Raw genomic sequence first — 7,050 nt, 5'->3', positions numbered from 1 at the left:
AGACGCGTTTATCTTTGAACTTAATACAGAATTCTGGCAAATCTCATTCGTCTTTTATCGCTTTGTGCGGGAAAGTCAAAATAAATATAAAATGTGTTTAGACTTTTTTCTCAAATTTGGAGGATTTAATTCTGCGTGATAATTATTTTATCGAAATGTGGAGGTTTAAAACATTATAAAACGTGTGTCCTATGTATCTTGATAATCTTGAGCACTAACGTGACATTGCGTTAGGTGTAGACGTGTCCGTCTCGCAAAAGCCTTCACGTTGTGTGCATTCGCATTAATAACGTCCGTCTTTCCGACCCGAGCATCCAAGGCGGCACACTAAATTAACTGGAAAACTGGAAAAGTTCCGATACTCGAGATGGCCGGACCGCCCCTGCTGCACCAGATGAATCTGTTACTATGTACACGTTTGGCGGCGGCACCAGACTGGATGTTGGCAGTAAGTACAAAATTATATCAAAATGTTCTTGCTGTTGCTTTTTAATATACATTCATACTTGGTATCATTTGTATTGGTTTTTTTTATTTCTTTTATTTGTTTTGCTTTTGCAGCACATATTTATATTTACTGTAATCATTTAATGAATATTTAATCAGAGATTCTTTTGTTTACTGCTTGCTGTTGTGCTCTGAATGCGACGTTTGAAGTGCTCAAAAATATCAAGATATGGCAAATGTCTTAATATAATGTAAAGTTTTAATCCTCCACGTCTTAATATTAAAATAATTAATATGTAGAATTAAATCTTCCAAATTAAGAAAAAAGAACTACAGGAATTATATATTCATGCAAAAAGTGTTTAATCACTAATGTGTTTGGATTATGTTAAATGCTGATGGGGAAATATATGTTTAATTTTGTAAATATTTATTTTTGTGTTTATAAATATTTTTTGGTATGATTTTATACCAATTGCAAAAAGAAAACAACTTGCAATTTGTAATGAAGTGCCATGCATGATTTCACTGGTGGTGTCATGATTTTATCAGACATGCCACAGTTAAAGTAAAAGTACTATGTAACTATGGTGAATGTAAACATTATAGCGAAGGTGTAAAGTAGAATTAGAAGTAGAATTAAAAGCCTTCAAGTCTGCACCAACACAGTCTTGATCCTAATTTAATCTTGGCATCCATTCAGTTTCTTTCTTGTAATGAAGTGATTTTTAATAATACCAGATTAAACAGGCAAAACAATATTTATTAAACATGGATGTTTATATTTCATTTGGCAATAAAACTCTTCTTTTTTTGCCCTGTGTTCTCTGTATATCAGGTGTAACTCGTCCTACAGTTACGGTCCTGCCGGCGTCCAGTGAAGAGATTTCCAGTAAGCAGACAGCAACACTGATGTGTGTGGTCAGCAAGGGCTTCCCTTCAGACTGGAGCTTGAGCTGGAAGGTGGATGGGAACAGCAGGTCTCAGGAGAACAGCGCTGGACTCCTGCAGAAGGACGGTCTGTACAGCTGGAGCAGCAGTCTGACTCTCTCTGAACACGACTGGATCAAGAGCGTCTCAGTGAGCTGTGAGGCCACACGAGGAGACCAGACAGTCACTGGACAAGTGAAGAGAGATCAGTGTTCTCAATAGATACTCTGTCTTCTGCTCTCTTCTGCTCATTCATGTCTCACAACAGTGGCTTTCTATTCATATGTGCTTCATTCATTCAGTGCTGAGTATCTTTTGCTAATATTCAATAAAAGAGAAAACACAAATGATTTTGTTGATTTCTTTTGTCTCTTTTGAACTTGAATATGTGTTGGGTCATTTGGGTCAAACTCTTTAATCTCACCTGTAAGTAAAAGCGTTAGAGAGCAGATGAGAGTTTGTGCCGTCATATTTCCAGTGAATGAGTGAGAAGTGAAGGAGCAGTGATGTTGCTTTAATGATTGACTGACAGTCTGGTGTTGTGATGAGATCAGATGTGAGACACACAAATTCAAATCTGTTTCCTGTCTCACTGTCAGTTACAGGACAAACATTTATAATGATGATGAACTTTAGAAAAAAGTTTAATAAATATATTATTTTATTATATATATCAAATAAAAAATTAAACATTCAGGACAGTAGAACGGTTTACAGTACCTGGAAACTTTCTCAGACTGTAACTCTAATATTAAATTTAATAGTTTATGTGTTGTCAGTATATTTTGTGTTTTGATTTTCATCTAGCTCTGTCATTTATGTTTGATGGTTTTGCAGGACAGTGTTGACTGCAAACAAACTGCAGTGTTTAAAAATACATTTACTTGACAGATGAGTTTACAGAGAAAAATGTATAATAATCTCTGAATTTGGGGGAAAAAAATGTATTCATTTAAAACTGTGTGCGTGCGTGAGTGCAACTGCAGTATCTGTCAGGTGTATCAGTGTTAGTCTGACTGATGGAGGTTTTTGTTCGACTCTTTATCACTGTGCACAGTGATAGAAACTAATAGAGCAGCTGTACAAAAACCTCTGAGCGCTTCACTAACTCTCACTCATATACACATTTATACACAATAGACATAATACAGCTTTATCTAATTTGCTGGTTATTTACACTAAAAGACATTGTTGAAAATGACCAAGTATTTTGATTGCTGTAATGCAGTTTATGTTTGTCTCGTGATCATATCAGATGTGAGTGAATACTGAGAGAGCAGCAAACAAACATGAACAGTATTGAATTTCTGCCTGTCTTTACACACAGAGTTCAAAATCTGCATTTTGCAGGAGACAAAATACAAAAACACTAGAATGACTATATACACAGTAAATATTTTTATTAGCAAATCTGATATATCTGTATACTGTTCGTGAAGGGCCAAAAGATGAATGAAATTAAAAATGTGATGAGAGAATGAATAGATAAAAACACATGAACACATCTGTAGCGAAGAAGGCGGGGCGAGAGCCGTGGGGCGAGTAAGGCGGGGCCGGCGGCGTAAGTGGCAACGAGTGTCAGCTGTGCGACCGCCGGTCCCCGCATGCCTCACGGGGGAGCTCGGGAGCGTAAGAGGACGAGCGACCGGACCATCGAGAGAGAGGACCCGGGCCCGGGCACACCCTTCAGTCTGGAACTCCATCTAGATTCAGTGGCAGTGGATCAAACACAGATTTCACTCTGAGCATCAGTGGAGTCAAGAGTGAAGATGCAGGACATTATTTCTGTCAGAGTGTACACTATATCAACAGTAAAAATGTGTTGACAGAGTGATAAAGAGTCGTACAAAAACCTCCATCAGTCACACTGACACAAGACTGCACTGACACACATCACAAGCAAGTTTTGTTTTTATACTGTATTCTATCCCCGGCCCTACACCTAAACCTATAACCATCACACAAAACTTTGTGCATCTTTACATTTTCAAATTAACATAATTTAATATGTTTAATAATCAATTTACAGCATGGGGACCGCAGGTCAGTCAGACCTTAACCATCGTTGTGAGGATATTTGGTGGGCAGAAGTGAAAATGTCGCAATTTATCAAGCAAACAGTGAATGTGATAGTGAGATGTGAAAATCACATTTGCATTGACAGGGTGGAGAGATGCTGATCCTCTCTCAGCTCTGTCTCCTGTTTAAACCACCAGGGCCCGTATTCTTAAAGCTTCTAAGAAAGCTCTTAATTTAGCTTAACTTCTACGTAGGAGTCGTAGTTTAAAAGTCATTCAGGACCAATCGGAGAGCAACTCTGAGCAAGGAAAAGACAAAAACTTTTATCTTAGTGAGGAGGCGGGGCTGACCCCGTTGCTATGTCTTTTGAAGACTGTGATTGGTTTGTTGGCCAAGAAGGGAAAAAAAGAGCGCTTTTAAGTATAGGGTCGTTAGTTTGAAATTGCACATGTATTTTTTCCTGTTTTACCATACTCACACGCACGCAGGGACATATATGTTATGAACGACTCAAGAGTCAAGTGCAGGGTAATCGAAGCTTTATTAAATCCCCTATAAAGTACACACACAGCAGATAGAGAGGGCAGTAACAGGAAATAATTCCAGGGGCAAAACCAAAAATGTCAACAAGGGCTCGAGCGCTCGGCCGTGAGGACCAGGAGAAGGCACAAAAGATATTTGATCCAGCAAGGGGAGGAGATGGGATAGTGTCCGAGCAATAATCCAGCAAAAGGTAAAAGTAAATCCACCCAGCGAGGGACAATGAAAATCCACTTGATGCAGGGACAGGGCAGAAGCCAACAAGACCACTCAAACTCACGAGATGCAAGACAGGGCAAAAATCCACTTGATTAAATCCACCAAGCGAGGGACAATGAGAATCCACTTGATGAGTAATATACTGGGAATGATACTGTGAAAAGCAGGGCCGGATAATCCAATGGGCATTATGGGCATAGGCCCAGGGGCCCATGCGCGCTTGGGGCCCAGGCAAGGGGAAGAAAATTTCACATAACAGCGTTTACGCCATAACATTGTTTCTAAATTAGAAAATCTGTCTTTTGATTTAATCACTTTTACGAGCCATCTACCGGCTTTTGTTCAGAAGAAGCACATAGCGACAAATTTCATTCAGAGGGAAAATGTCGCCAGTGCTGCCCTGCGAGCGCGAGGTCTCTCTTTCCCGGCGCAGGGATCCCTTCTCTCGGCGTCACTCTGTACAGTGAGTGGCAGGAAGAAGCACCACCGTACAACAGGTGACTCGTGAATAAAATGAGTACAAAACAGCGTTTCCAACAACCTGTCACTGTTATCGACTGTTTGGATATATAAACATGAACACATTTCATCTGTAAATATGCACATGGTTACCATGAGGCTGTGTGAAAGAACATTTAACTTTAGCCGAAATCACCGCTTTTTATTGTGAGTTGTTAGATGATGTCGCATCATGAACTGACAACAGAAACTGAAAATGTATTTCAATGAGAACGGATTTATTGTTGTAAATATAGCCTAATGAGTTGATCTACTCTCGCGGCTGTCTTAAATCTTAAAAGGTAAGCGTTTTTTTACATGTAGGCTATTTGGTGGTGTTTCCTTGCCAATAATGAATTATTTTATATTGATATAATGTTGATCAGTAACTGCCCTACTTTACCAATATTAAGCCTTCATTATTAGATAATCCACAGTGCTTTTACATACATTGCAAAATGTTTACATACGCACAAATATGATGATGTCATAATATATAGGCTAAAGAAGTATACTTACAATACTCGTTAATGCCATTTACTGTAACACATTACAGCTTAAATAAGAATGTGAGTCACAAGGTGCTTATTATACAAATAAAGTTTAACAAATAGACAAATTACTCTTGTAGTATAATCATTGACAAAGACTGCCCATTTATTCTTAGAAAAATGAAGATGAAAATATTTGAAAATTGCACTTAAGAATATTCTTAAGAACTTTCTGTAATTTATCTTAAGAAAGTTCTTATATTTTCTCTTAAGAACAGTTTTGTAAATCCTGCATGTTTGTGTGTGAATTATGGAAGAATCTGATAGAACTGATTTGGTAGAGGTGTGGTAGTGTGTGCTGCTTGCATATGCCAGTGAGTTACAGTATGCTGGGAAATGTCTTAATATTGTTGTTGCTGGTCCAGAAAAGCATTGTTGCAATCATGAGGTGTAAATCCTGTATGATGGAGGATGTATACATGTGTTGATATTGTCCTTCAGGTTGTGATCATAGTTTGTAACTTGTCAATGTAATCCTGTAAAAGATAGAGGTGTTTATACACATAGTACCCTATAGGCTAATTTAAAACTTTATTGTGTGCATGTGTGTGTGTAAGGGGGGACCCATAAAACACTTGTGCCCAGGGGCCTCTGAATTCTCAATCCGGGCCTGGTGAAAAGTATTATATATACAGTGGCTTGCAAAAGTATTCATCCCCCTTCATTTTATTAACATTTTGTTATGCTGCTGCCTTATCTTAAACTACTTTAAATGATTATTTTTTTACATTAATCTACACTCCATGCACAATAATGACAAAACAAAAAACTGATTTTTGACAGCTTTGCAAATTTATTAAAAATAAAAAACAAAAATAAGTACATTGCATAAGTATTCATACCCTCAACTCAGAAAATGGTTATAGCGTCTTTACAGACTCAAATCTTTTTGGGTATGATGTGAAAAGCTTTACAATGTGAGTGAAGAGCATCGTGCACTGTACTCATTATTGAAATCCTCCTTTTCAGGTATTTTAAACGCACCTTTGCACACAAATGTTCAATGCTGCTTCGAAATGCATTCCACTAAATGCTGTTTAGAAATGTTAGGTTTAACAGTTTTATATTGTAAAGCTATCTGCTAGCATTAGCACATAGAAATTGTGCACATTGTAGCACGCATATGTATGTGAATAATTAAATGTTAGGACCACATGAGTCAGTCGATTTAAAGTTCATTGAATGTTGCGGGTTGATTGTATAGTTTAGAGTGTTTTAGTGAAATGTACCCTAGCAGATTTGGCAATCGGCTAATGCTACCACGTGGGTTTCCTTGCACACTGTATAAAACACATGCAAGGAGTAAATGTTAACCAGTTGTGTCTTATGCTGTGAAATGTCCTTCTACGGATGATAACAGCTGAATGTGTGATTTATTTTGAATGGATGCTGTAAAAGTTGCAAACTTGCAAGTAATTGGAATTTGAATGTAGTATAGCCCACATGCTACCTCCGGTGCATTTTTATATGCATTTTGTGAAGTGTGAGAATACAGGTACTGGGAAAAATACATGTCAGTGTTAATTGAATGAAATGTTACTTGTGATCTAAACTGACACTGGCATTTACAGTACGGTTGTGCTTAAAAAGTGCTGATTTATTGTTTGAATTAGTTTTTTTCCATTTAAATATGTAAATTGATGCATTTATTACTGTAAAACTGTTGATTTGTTATCAAAAACTGATTCGTAGTAAACAATGTGAGTGAAGAGCATCGTGCACTGTACTCATTACTGAAATCCTCCTTTTCAGAGGTACTACATAAATTTGGAGGCTCCGCTGGGATGGATGCTCGGGTGGTCTGACTCCTTTATCAGCGAGACCCACCCGGTTTCATCCTTCTAAA

The 7,050-nt window shown here is 37.8% G+C and overlaps 1 pseudogene; it reads left to right on the top strand.

The window, feature by feature from the left end:
- Nucleotides 1-1,710, top strand: part of LOC130547207 (Ig kappa chain V-V region MOPC 21-like) — a 27,906-nt pseudogene extending 26,196 nt beyond the window's left edge.
- The last annotated feature ends 5,340 nt before the right edge of the window (nt 1,711-7,050 follow it).

This window comes from Triplophysa rosa, linkage group LG23 (assembly GCF_024868665.1).
Source record: "Triplophysa rosa linkage group LG23, Trosa_1v2, whole genome shotgun sequence".
In the NCBI taxonomy this organism is placed as follows: domain Eukaryota; kingdom Metazoa; phylum Chordata; class Actinopteri; order Cypriniformes; family Nemacheilidae; genus Triplophysa; species Triplophysa rosa.
Note: the sequence above shows the minus strand (reverse complement) of the source record. Positions and strands in the feature narration are given on the sequence as shown.